The sequence below is a fragment of the Scatophagus argus genome, chromosome 19, assembly GCF_020382885.2.
Source record: "Scatophagus argus isolate fScaArg1 chromosome 19, fScaArg1.pri, whole genome shotgun sequence".
Lineage (NCBI taxonomy): Eukaryota > Metazoa > Chordata > Actinopteri > Scatophagidae > Scatophagus > Scatophagus argus.
In genome coordinates this window covers 19,668,988-19,681,485 of record NC_058511.1, presented here as the reverse complement: position 1 = coordinate 19,681,485, position 12,498 = coordinate 19,668,988, and the positions used below count along the sequence as shown (strand labels likewise).

At 41.6% G+C, this 12,498-nt stretch overlaps 1 protein-coding gene across 2 annotated transcripts in view; it reads right to left on the bottom strand.

Annotated features, from left to right (window-relative positions):
* Positions 1-12,498, bottom strand: part of bach2b (BTB and CNC homology 1, basic leucine zipper transcription factor 2b) — an 81,350-nt gene that overhangs the window by 52,989 nt on the left and 15,863 nt on the right. The gene's annotated exons all lie outside the window — the stretch shown is intronic.

The window sequence follows — 12,498 nt, the reverse complement described above, 5'->3', positions numbered from 1 at the left end:
AAGTACAACTACTTGCTGGCTGATTTGGAAAAAAAAAAGCTTTGCAGAATGTGTCGGGGGGAGTGCCGGGACACCAACTGCTGGTTCACATGTCATACATTGCCCTTAGCTGATAAAAACAGTAGAATGGAAGAAGAAGAATGGAAAAAAACAGTCAATATTATGTTTGTTAGCTTGGGATGTCTATTCTTTTCATTGGACTCAGCAAACAGTATGACCTCTATTCATACACATTTTTTTTTTTCTGAGAATTATGGCAAAGGTCCTGTAGGTAACCTCTGGTACCCACATCTTTCCCATCAGCCCCTGTCACAACTTGTTCTGACTGATACTTGCCTGTGCAGGTGGCAGAATTAGTAATGTCACAGCCTGCCAGGCTTAAAGTCACTTTTTCTGTCTGCGAAACACATGAAACTAACCAACTTTACTACTTCCAACTACTAACAGTTCTGCACTGTACTTTACTACACATCAAAAGAAGTTTTTCACCACAGAAAACAGCATTAACTTTTCAAAAACAACAGGGCAGTTACTACAAACCATGATGAATGAAAAGGGCTCCACCTGCACAAACTGTCAGGATTTGGGGTTTCTTTAGTTTGTTTCCTGTTTTATTTTGTAATTTTTCACCCCTTGTGTCTGGTTTAGTCCTTCATTTCCTGTTGTTGTCTGCGCTCCCTCCTTTTCTGATTGTGTTTACTTGTGTCTAGTTACTCCTGTCTTTAAATACATGTGTTCTCCTTGCGTGTTTTGTCAGTTTGTTGTGTTTCTTTGTGCTTTTTGATTCCTGTTTCCCCCGAGTTGCCTTTTTTGGATTATTTCTTAGTTAGGACTATATCCCCTGTACTCCTAGCCGCCTTTTGTTTGCACCTGTTTCATTTTGAGTGAGAAAGAGCATGGGAGGAGACACACACTGCAGATCACTTGCTGTGGTGTTTTTTGCACTCCGATTTGCAAAAACACCACAGCAATAAACCAAAACCAAATATTAAGATTAAGTAGTACTGTGCACACACGGAAAGAAAATATATGAACATGTATGTTTTTTATCTATGCCATATATATTTTCCAACATATGTGCACATATTTGAAATTGGCCCCCTACATATATGTCTTTCAACTATATTTACATATATAGCCATTATGCACACATATATTTACATATATGCTATACATATATATATATGTATATATATGTGTGCATGTATGGACCACGGCACCAAGCTCAGCCCGTTCACGCTGACCTGAGAAAAACTTGTTCCACACTGATTTCTGACTGAATCATTTAGTATCCATTATCCATATCCAGTAATAAAAAAAAACTACATTATTATTGTTGTCTTCTTCTTAAAATACTGTTTGCAATTTTGAAAAAAAAAAGTATATATATATTGTAGAATAAATGAGTCGTTTAGACGCCGTTTGTCATGCACAGCTCCAGTGTCTGCAGCGCTGCATTCAGATGAAGTCCATTGACATTTCCCAGGGAGAGTAGTTGACATGCAGAGTGTATCAGTGATTGTGGATTCCCACAGAGTCATGGGTTATTATTCTCTCATCAGATCAGTGGTCAGAGAGAAAGACTGAGACAGCTATTAATCATTACACTTCCTCTCACGGCGCTTCTCTCAGGCTGTGGACTGATCGACTTTCAGCAGATCCTATCTCCATTAACGTGTTCAGACATGGAATGTGTATATTGCTGACCCTTTAAATGTACTAGGTGTCACTTCCATAAATGTTCCATAGTTACTTTATTCCAACAGGACAGGACTATTACGATGGAAAAAGCCACAGGGCTCACATAATATTCGGCACCTGGTAGACGAGAAGTGATGAGGAAATGAACAATCAACAGATGTTATTTAAGGATTAATTAATAACACCATCACCTGCTTACTACAAATACCTTTTCAAATCAGGTTAGACAGAATACATTTTTCCTGTTTTATACAGTCTGACAGCGCTCAAGCATAATAACATTAGGCTCCCACTTTCATTTCATCTCTGTATCCTCACAATCTATTGCATATTCACAGTGTAAGCATGAATGGGCCAAACAAACACAGGACTTTATTACAGGAAAACACTGTTCATGTCCTGTGTGAAACCAAAAGTCAGCGGTCAACGTAATGTCAAGTACTTACGCCATGTACGTGACATGACTTTCATGTAATGTCATGTAACAGATTTCTTTTAACCTTTAAAATCACGATTTTTGCCTAAATCGAGCTAAATACTTTTAATGCCTAAACGCCTTTTGACTTTATTTGCCAAGAGAAAAAAATAGGCATGGTATGGCATAAGAAAATCTCAACAAGTGAAAGTTGGCTCATTCATTGTGTGTTATATTCTTTTTTACTAAGAAGAGGGTATCAATTCATACTGTTGGACACGTTATGAAAAGTGACTAGGACCACTGGAACGCTGAGGTAACGTTTTCGGGAACGTGACTTGTAGAAGAAGAGCGGACGTCCTGACACCACACCTGAATTGTAACTGAGGTTTACCATCTATCCTCCAACATGAACGATTTTCTACCATAGCACTCTTCAAAATGTTTTACTTGCTAGCATCAAACAACAGCTTGCAAGAAGCTTTTCAGCATGCTTATCAAATGTCAACATAACTGTTTCTCTTTAATGTTATGTGGGCAAAAGTGTGCTGCTGCTGCCACACAGTATCACATTGTGAAAAGCTCATTGTTTCTCATGTTACAACAAGTTTCATTACAAGTTCACATTTTTTGTGTTATTAACAACACAGGGCTACTGTTCACCTCATGATAACATGAAATGTTTTCACTTTAACAGGTGAAAACTAAAGATAAACTGATTAAATGGCTCATATACACAGTTCATTTAGTTCTGCTGTTATTACTTAAATTTACAATCTCTCTTAAGACTACTACACAACTACACAACATACATACTGTTAAGTGAGGTTATGTGAAATGTTAAAGTAATTTATGTTACTATAAATGTCACCGCGATTTTGAATAAGGTTTGCTTTTACTCTGAAAAGAACCTGAAACCTCTGGTTTCACTTAGTCTCTCTATTAGAGCCTGACGTGTAAAATTGCCAGCACATTTACATAATAAAGCACATGGCTGTCACATTTGACCACTATGGATTCACTCAAAGCCTTTACAGGGTGAGAGCAAGAAAATACTGCATGATGAAAAGATATTTTCATTATTCAAAATTTAAGCATGATTAACAGCTTAAACCCCGGTTTAGAACAGAGATACTAATAATACTGAATAGGTTAACCTGTTCAAAGTGGGCTTGGATGATGGTTGAGGTCAGATTCATTCCTCAAACTAATGAGTATTCATCACAGTAGCCAAAATGGCTACTTTACCCAGGCTATACTCCACACACTCCCCAGCTCGATTCACACTCCCACTGACAATTGTTCTGCAGTCATCATGAGCTTATGACCTCAACGCAGCTAGAGGGTGAGCAACAGAGTGACAGGGGTCAGGTGGGGTTGGGGGTTGGATTTGGTCTCTTGGGGCATGGGTGAGGATGTCAGCCAATAAGAAGCCAAGAAGCTGAGTCTATCAATAAGAAGACGGAAGGGGAGGGCCAAACGAAAGAGGAGCATTGGGGTAGGTTGAGAACAAAACAGAGGAAAGTGGGAGGGCGAGGTGAGGGAGACTGGCCGCGGTGGAAGTGGCTGACTCAGACAGAGTTCACTGAGTTCAGCTAGTAAATAAGTGACTGACTCTTCTGAGTGCATTCCAGGGCTCCACCTCACCCTCCCGCCCAGCGTCTTCTCGGGAGGATTCCTGGGGTTTCTGGGGCTGCTCACCACTCTGTGTGTCAACATTTCCAGACCCCAATGCCAGGAGTGTGTGTGTGTGTGTGGAGGGGGGGTGTCTGCTGCTTCGTGGCTCATTCACTTTTAACATGTTTGCCCCCCCCCCCAACAAAAACATCCCGAGGGTCCCAGTCAATCGGCTTGCCGTGGTAAATGAGCCAGCTCCACCAGAAGCCCCACACTCCGCTGGAAAAGACAGACTTTCATACTCCCATTCAGTCATGTAACACACAAAAATATTTCTCACATGCCAAACATGGCTGTCATTTGTATATGCAGATAATACACCCCTGGAGCAATGCAGAATCTGGCTGTGGTACCATCTGCCTCAGCTTTTGCTAATCACTTCAGCCAGATGGGTTAGCAGATCTTTAGGAAGCTTGTTTTCCTGCTCAATAAAAACGTCCCATATTGGGCTGTAACATAGAAATTTGTTTTTGAAAATCTAAAAAAGAAAAGTGGCGTCACATTAATTTTTGCCTTTTAGCAATCCCAGGTAATAGGCTACAAGAATGCCAAGCTGATTTCTGTACTGCCGACAAAATACCTGAGGGAAATGTTCTGTGAAGGGCGAAAAGGTAATATGGCTGTGAAAAAGGGGAGAAAAAAAAATCATTTTCGTATTGGTTCACATTCTGTTCAGCAGACAGGGCTGAGTTAATGACCACATACACACACAAGGTTTGACAATTCAATAAGCATTCTGAATCAGCGGTACGTTTTCAGTGAAATTTGAGTGTCAGCACATCTGCTCCATGTGAAGTCTTCATCTTTGGCTTTTTGCCACATCAGGAAAAACAGTGGCAATTATTTAGCTCTTTTTTAGCACAAATCATTTATTTTCCCTGATGAAAGATGAAACTACAGTTTGGCGCTGCTGTGATCTTTTTTTAATTTGATGTATCCTGTGTAAAATGGACCATGGACAAGGTGAGAATCCAGAAATTCACTGGTGGCAGTTGGTGCAGGTTTCAGCCTGTTTATTTGAGATTTCAAACCTCAGCCAAGAACAGCTGGGTTGTTTTTACATCTCTGCATGGAGACAGGCTATAGGTTGAACATTCCTGAACCGCAGCCTGAAATCCTGAGAGCAGCGCCTGAAGTAAACTCGCTCAGAGACAATGGTAAGAGGTTGAAGGTGAGGAGAGTGGGGCCTTTGCAGTTACTAATATATTCCTAAGAGATTTCTAAAGTGCTCTAACGCCAATTGCCCCACATAATGGTTTCCATGGTGATGTGTCCTCAGATCCAGGGCTGCGGTACAGAAATGAACCAGCAGAACAATGACCCCAACTTCCACCACGTTACGGAACATTTTTCAGTGGGCTCCTTTTTCCGTTCTGTGTCAGAAGGTAAGTAAACTACAATTTACAGAAAAGAAAATCCGCTTTTGTTTGGGCTCCGTTTCCATCCCTGCTGTTCCCATGATCCATGACTATGGCCCTAAACTTGAGGCTTTTTTTCCCAGAGGCATCCTTTCAGCCTATGGTCTTGACAACACACTGGGAATTTACATGCATCAACAGCTCCGAAGAAAACGGCATCCTTCACAGAAAACATAAATCTGGAAAACCACATTGATTTGGAGGAGTCATTTTGATTTTAGAGAGTAAAGTAATTTAGAATTTTACAATATTAATTTGAAGCAGTGATCGACCTACTCTATAGGCACTTATGAGCTATTTATGAGGTCTTTCCATCAATAATCCTTTAAAGAAAAAAGAAACGAGTGTAATTCATGTTGAACCGAACAGAAAGGGAACAAAGGAAAGGAAAGAATCTCGGTCTTTTGAGAAGAACTACATAGCTGGAGGCTGCCTAGCAAGAGTGTGATGCCATACTGAAAGAGAGAAACATCGGTAAGCTCTGAGTGCCATAGTGACCACAGGCCTAGCTAAACGCCATGCCTTCCTCGGTTGAAGGCCATGAACACTGCTGACAGCTGAGGTCACCGATAGACCCTGAGGTCACATGCAACAAAAGCTAGATGCCACATAACATCAAATACTGGGAGGACATAAATCGAGTCAAGGCTCTTGATTTAAAATGAGACATCAATCAGTAGGAAAAGGTGACACTGACTGTAAGTAAGTAAGTCAAGAGGAGGTGTTATCCCACTGATTTTACACCTCAGGTTTACTCATCATGGTTAGTACAACCCACTTATTAAAACAGTTGTGGAATGCCCTTGAAGAGTTTTTTCCTCAAATCTTACCCCTACCAATGAAATAACAATGTCATCAGGGTTATCGTAACTTGGCTCAAGACTTCAAAATAAGAGAAAATAAACTAGATAGCATTTGGTTAACTGACTTCATGTACTTTGCTCTGGACAGTTGTTTTCTCAAATAGGATACACAAGGGAAGTACAGAACAGCATACTTTGCTCTATTTTTAAAATACGGTAAGTGAAGTTGAAACACTTTTTAAACAGTTTAAAAAGCCAATCAGCAAGACTGACATTGTGGTCCTGTATTTACCCTGGGAGAGATCCCCCCTGCTCTTATGGAGAGGAGTGGTCAACAGCTCAGTGATGCTGTTTCTGTGGGACACAAAACATGACTGGCCATTCCTGTAACAATATTTTCTTCCAACTAATTAACTTAACAACTGTCAATCAGCAAGCTACGTAGCTTGCTTGCTAATCATGTGATAAATTAACGCAGCTTTTATGTATGCTTGTTTCCACTCTATGTACTTTAAAGATCACTGGGCAACTAAGCTGATACAATGGGAGCTTTTACAGTACACACAAGAGCTCTGTTGTAATGGGACATGAATAATAACATCAGACCTGTGGTTTTAACGTTTTTTTTTTCCATATAAACATAGTATGTTTGTATAAAGCTTCATATGGAGCATCACCTCTCATTCCCACATGAACATACATAGCAGCATAGACACACAGTTCCCAGAAACAAAAGTCACACATACACAGACGGAGGATATACAGCCTCTTGACAGCTCTAACTAGAAGACAGGCTATAATGGAATCTAAGTAACGCTTGTGCCGGCTCATTAAGGTTGCCCTGTGTGCTTGGTCATTAAGTCTCCTCTTGTGTGACCTTCATCGCTCCGGGTGAGGTGGAAAGATTTGCTACATCGATGTACAAGTTCCTGCAAAGCTAATACTGCTCTTAAAGAAGAAAGTTAATGCAAAATAGTAATTAATTTACTTCTCGTTGGAGCGGATTTTACACGCAAGCAGCACTCATTAGGCATCACTGCCACTGGATACCAGCCATGAAGTCAACGCTGAACCTGATAGTAACGTCCCACCCCAGTCCAACTCCAAAATTAGCCCAGGTTCAATTATTGATGCTAGACAGACGTGCTTTCTCTCTCCGTCTTTAGCTGCACAAAGACAAAGACAAAGTCTGCAGCCACTCTTGCACATCTGTGGGGCTCCAAAGCGATTATGAACAACAATATCTGTATGCAATGTTGTGTAATGTTTATCACTTTACCATCTTAGCTTTGTATGTTGGCATATATTAATTAGTAACACATATAAAGCACAACTGAGGCTGATATGAGCATCAAATCAACAAAGCCAAAAATTAAATGAATACTACAGGAATGATTTAAGGGACTGGAAGACTTATTCTTACAGTTTTTTTGATCAAATTTGTTAATAAGGCACCTCCTAATTGGTCTGCTATCAAACATGCAATGCATAGACTTATTCACTCAGGTATGAAGCTATAACAGATCCCCACTGCTGTGAAACTTTAGCTACCTTAAGGTGACTATTTATACAGTATCACTCAAATGCTAAATACAAGACTGACATGCCAAAGCCAGAACTCCCTGCAGGGCAATTAACTCAAAACATGCATCTGTCAGAAGAGCTAGTCCAGCAAGAGGAAAACGAGTTCAAACAGCAATCAGGAGATGGAAAACAATCCAGGTTATTCACGCAGATTAAAAGGTCGAACTTGGACTAAAAGTTGCCTCTTTTCAGTGTTTTGCCCATCCTGGGTTTGTCTACTAAAAAGTCCACCCAAAGCGTGGCGGTGGTCGTGGGACACACTGGCAGGCTTGTCATCCCTCCCCCCACTAGCAAGACCTGCTGTGTATTTAAATAAATCTGTGCACACGTCCCACCCCGAGTGCTTGCTAGACATTACCTTATACAAGGCTAGCAGTAGCACGTTCTTCCGTCTGCTGGCCTGTGGGCAGATTTTAGCTGCCCTGCTGACCCTGGCCTTAACCCCATGCACTGCATTTACCCCGCAGCCCCTTGCACCTTCAGCCCTCACCTCCCTTGTGTTTCTGTGTCTATGATCTCACATGACTCAACAAAACCCCAGGCCGAGAGCAGGGCTGTCCGAATTTTTATCCCAAGAGGGTAGGAGATGATTGACTTTGTGCAGGGGGCCTGGAGCGTTGCCCTTACCTTGGCTCAAATTGCCCCTCTTGTCAGACCTGATGGATTTTGGCTAAAAATAAAAGCAAAAAGGGGCCCTTGACAGGCGAATGAATGAATTCGGTGGTGCTCCTCCCGCTAACCAAGCCGCCACATTGTGCTGCTGTCTCCATGTCCCTGATGCTTTAAAGACAAAGATGGTGTGCACAGCCCTGAGTGCTCTGGGTTTCACAAACAAAACATCACTTTTTCCATGTGTGGCACAGGGAGATTCAGTAAAGGGCCAGTGCAAATGCAAGTGAGTGGGAATTCCTGCATGCCCCCCCCCGCCCCCGCCAAATTACCCTGTGCCACATTCCCCCGCCACATTCATAGCAGCAAAAACTCTGAGCAAAACAGAGCAGCAGCAGCAGACTGTGAAGGAGGATCTTAACCTAACCCAAACAAACACAGCACCATGCAAGCATGTGGGCTATTCCCTTGTGGAGATTAAGTCTTGTCCTGATCACTCACTAGACCTCTAATCTCAAAAAAATCACTTTCCAAATGCATGTTTAAATGGCATATCATTTGGCAGCAGTTTATCTGTCTTTCACCCTTTAACCCTTTGATCCCTGTGGGTTTTCATTCTCTTTGTTATTAGGCTTAGCATAGCCACTACATGTCTTAGCTGTCATATATTGTTATGCACAGATAGATAGACAGATAGATAGATGACTTTATTCATCAGGGGAAATTAGGTTGTTATAGCGGTCCGGTATACCTGAAGAACAAGTTAAGCCACAATTAATCAGCAACTAGTGGTTCCTGTTTGCTGGGTAACAACGGATGTACAAAAAACAATCACCTGAATTAATTTAGAAAAGAATCTGATGACTATGAAGTAAGATAAAATATTCTAAGAACATTTTTATAAGAATTTCAAGGGATCTGAGATACTGTGACCACTGGAGAACTAGTTTCACTTATTCCAGTGGTCTCTGTCTGAGGTCTTTCTCTTGACTGAGCTCTGACCCTGAGAAGAATGGGCATGTGTTTTTGATGCAGATACCAGCCTCTGAAACCCCTTCTCCCACATGTTTTGTGATTTCCCAAAACTGGCAACCAAACAATCAGTGACTGGTCAGTTGTGACCAGAGGGGCTTAAACTGCGCTCTCAAGCTGACTTTTCGCATTCTTCCATTACTACTTTTTTTCTGAATGAGCAACCCAATCCAAGACTGGCTAAAAGTGTGTGACCTGGTCCTGATTAATCCCATCTCGCTCCACTCTGTGATGACTGGAATTTGAAATGAACGGCTAATGATACAAATGCATGAACAATCACTTGTTTACAAAGTGACCTGGGTGCAAGGCTCCTTTAAATATTCTTTTACTGTTTGCCATATGTGAAGCTCGTATGAGGTCTGCACGGGTGTTCCAGTCTGCCATCTGGATCCTATCAGAGACCACAAATACAGATGTAGTGAAAGCGCTTGCTGGTAGCCCGGGCTGCCCAGCCTAATGAATGGGAAGAGCACATTTTCAAACCCTGCAATAGGTCAGAGGCAGGCATAGGGTTCACCTCACCGCACGCACACACACACACACACACACACACACACACACACACACACACACACACACACACACACACACACACACACACACACACAGCAGAGGGAAGATCAGTTGTCAGGGAGAGGTTCCACCTCATCTCGCCTCTCACGATACCTAAGAGTGTCCCAAAATATCCCCCCCTTTGCTCAACAAAAGAATGACAATATGGGAAGAGGTGATACATGATACAGCAGGGTTAAAAATAGACTCGCTGCTGATGCACGGGGCTGCGTTACAAGACCTATGTATAGTGCGCTTGGTCGGGTGACTGTGGCAAAGAGTCGTACAACTCTGCTCAGGATTTAAAAAAAAACCCAAAACAAAACAAACAAACAAAAACAAGGATGAACATTTTTTGTACTCCTTAAAGATGCCGAAACAGGATCAGGAAGGCTCACTTCTGTTAGGATTTTATGTGGCTTGGAACTTGAGAACAGAGAGAATCAAATGTTCTCACGCATGTCAAAGCAAAGAACGTCCTGTTTAGGGGATTCAAAGAGTCTCATGGTATGTGAAGCATAAATGATCTGCCTGAGAAGACAGAGAAGTCCACCTTTTCAGGGGGAGGATATTTCTTTTGTTTTGATGTCACTGCACATGGCATGCCGCACAGAGGATCATCAAAACATTACATCATGCAGGAAAAATCCATGAGAGAACCTGCAAGCTTTTCCAACTGTGCTTTGCTGCACATCAATCAAAGCTCAGGGTAAAAAAGAAAGGAATTAGGGGGAGAGAAGTCCTGAAAGCCACTTGTTTTCCTGCAAAGTGCTAACAGACTGCTCGATTCAGAGGATCAGGCGTCTGAATCGGGCTCTGGAGGTGGTCTTGCTCCAGGTCGGGCTAAAGATGAAAAATGCCTCAATGAGGAAAGAAATTAGCATAAAACAAGGTGCTGCTTTTGATCTGAAAACTTGTAATACTGTCTTTTTTTAACTCACTTTTTGTACTGTACAATACTTTGTTTCCCTCCCTTTGTAAACAAGCACATTTGTGACTGAAGGACTGCTAAAGACCAGCACAGAACCGATTGATTCAAAGACATTCCAGAGGTATAATGGGAATAATTTCTCCCACTCTGTGTCATAAGTGCATGCAAAATGCCTCGGAGTGACAGAAACAATGGCCTCTTTCACTGCCTTCACCAGACTGGAGATGGGGAGGTGCATCATGGGAAGCAGACAGGCGGACCGGCTTGTACAGTTATAGCGTGGATACTTCAGGGAGGCCTCACACAAACCCAGGCAACAAGCAATGGCACTTAAACTTTCAGATATGGGCCATGTGTGAATTATGTGCTTGGATTACAACTGCTTTGTAAAGCACACTCATTAGAGGGCAGACAGTTCCCACACACCTCTTACAACTCCTGATTTCATGTCAGAAAAAAATGAAGCGCGATGGGACATTTTCACTGCATTTCTTTAAGAAGTGAGACCTGTGTTAAGTTAACGTTAGTCAGGAAGTTGTGAAATATCCTTAACTAAATAAGGATTTATTCTTAAATACATTTCAAAACTCCTGAAGTTGTATTCTATTGCACAACAGCAAAAATAAGAGGACAAAAGGAAAATGTGTCATGGATGCTTCGTTATGACGCATTTGCTTCCCGAAACTGGACAATAACTTAGAACGGATACATTTAGTTTTTGTCTTTTGGCACATTTGTCTCCTCCGCTGTCCACTTTGCCTCCTTTTCTGCATTTGAGAGGCACTGTTTCAGTAACCATACAAGACTGAATTGACCTGAGCGAGAACAGGAAGCAGGAAGTCATTTGGTATTTTAGTTTCCTGTTTGAGATATTTCTTACACCCCAAAGTAGAACAATCACGAAATATTAACCAACTACAAGAAATGTTGATACGATCCCTTTAAAGAAGTTCTAACAGATCTAACTGATAGCCCAAAAGTCTTATTTCAGCTCATTTAAATTCTGCCAATCATTCATTGTGTAAAGAAACATGAACTATGCTGATCCTGCAAAAACAGCTAAACAGGATATAACCGTTACTGGACATATTTGTGGAAACATCAGCTGCCTCAGCTGTGAACTGAGTCCCACTAGACTGTACTGCACCTGCTGCGCAAGACCTGCGTTCACCTGGCCGTGGAAAAAGATGTCTTCGTCTCTTTTAGGGCCCGACAAGGCTGCACCAATTAAATTACAGTGCCAAAATCATCAGCCAGGTCAATTCTTCTTTTTTGGTAATTACGTTACCCAAAGCAGAAGGCACGCACAAATGAAAATAAAAACATACATATATAAATAGAAATATTGATCTCTCAGCAAAAATGAATAATTATTTCCATTAGACTGTCATGTATTTATATATATACACATATTTATGTTAGGTATATTTTACAGAGGTCCTGGACTCATACAAGGAAAGACCAGCATGCCACAGCCACCAAAAGTAAAAGCATCCATGCTGATCTGGTCTCAGGGCGCGACACACAAATGCCAGCACTCCACGTGGTCTGGGCTTAGTCTGACAACTTGTACTCTACTACAGCAGCTTGAACTCCACTAAATACACTAAGCCACAAACTCTGGCTATGAGACTAACAGATCCAGGACAAGGAATGCCTTTGTGTTTGCTAGTAGATTATTAAGAGAAGCAGGCATAAGAGTTGTGACTTTTCATACACGTGAGAGCTGCTATAGAGAGATCTGTGAGCAGCATGTCACTTAAGACTTTCCTT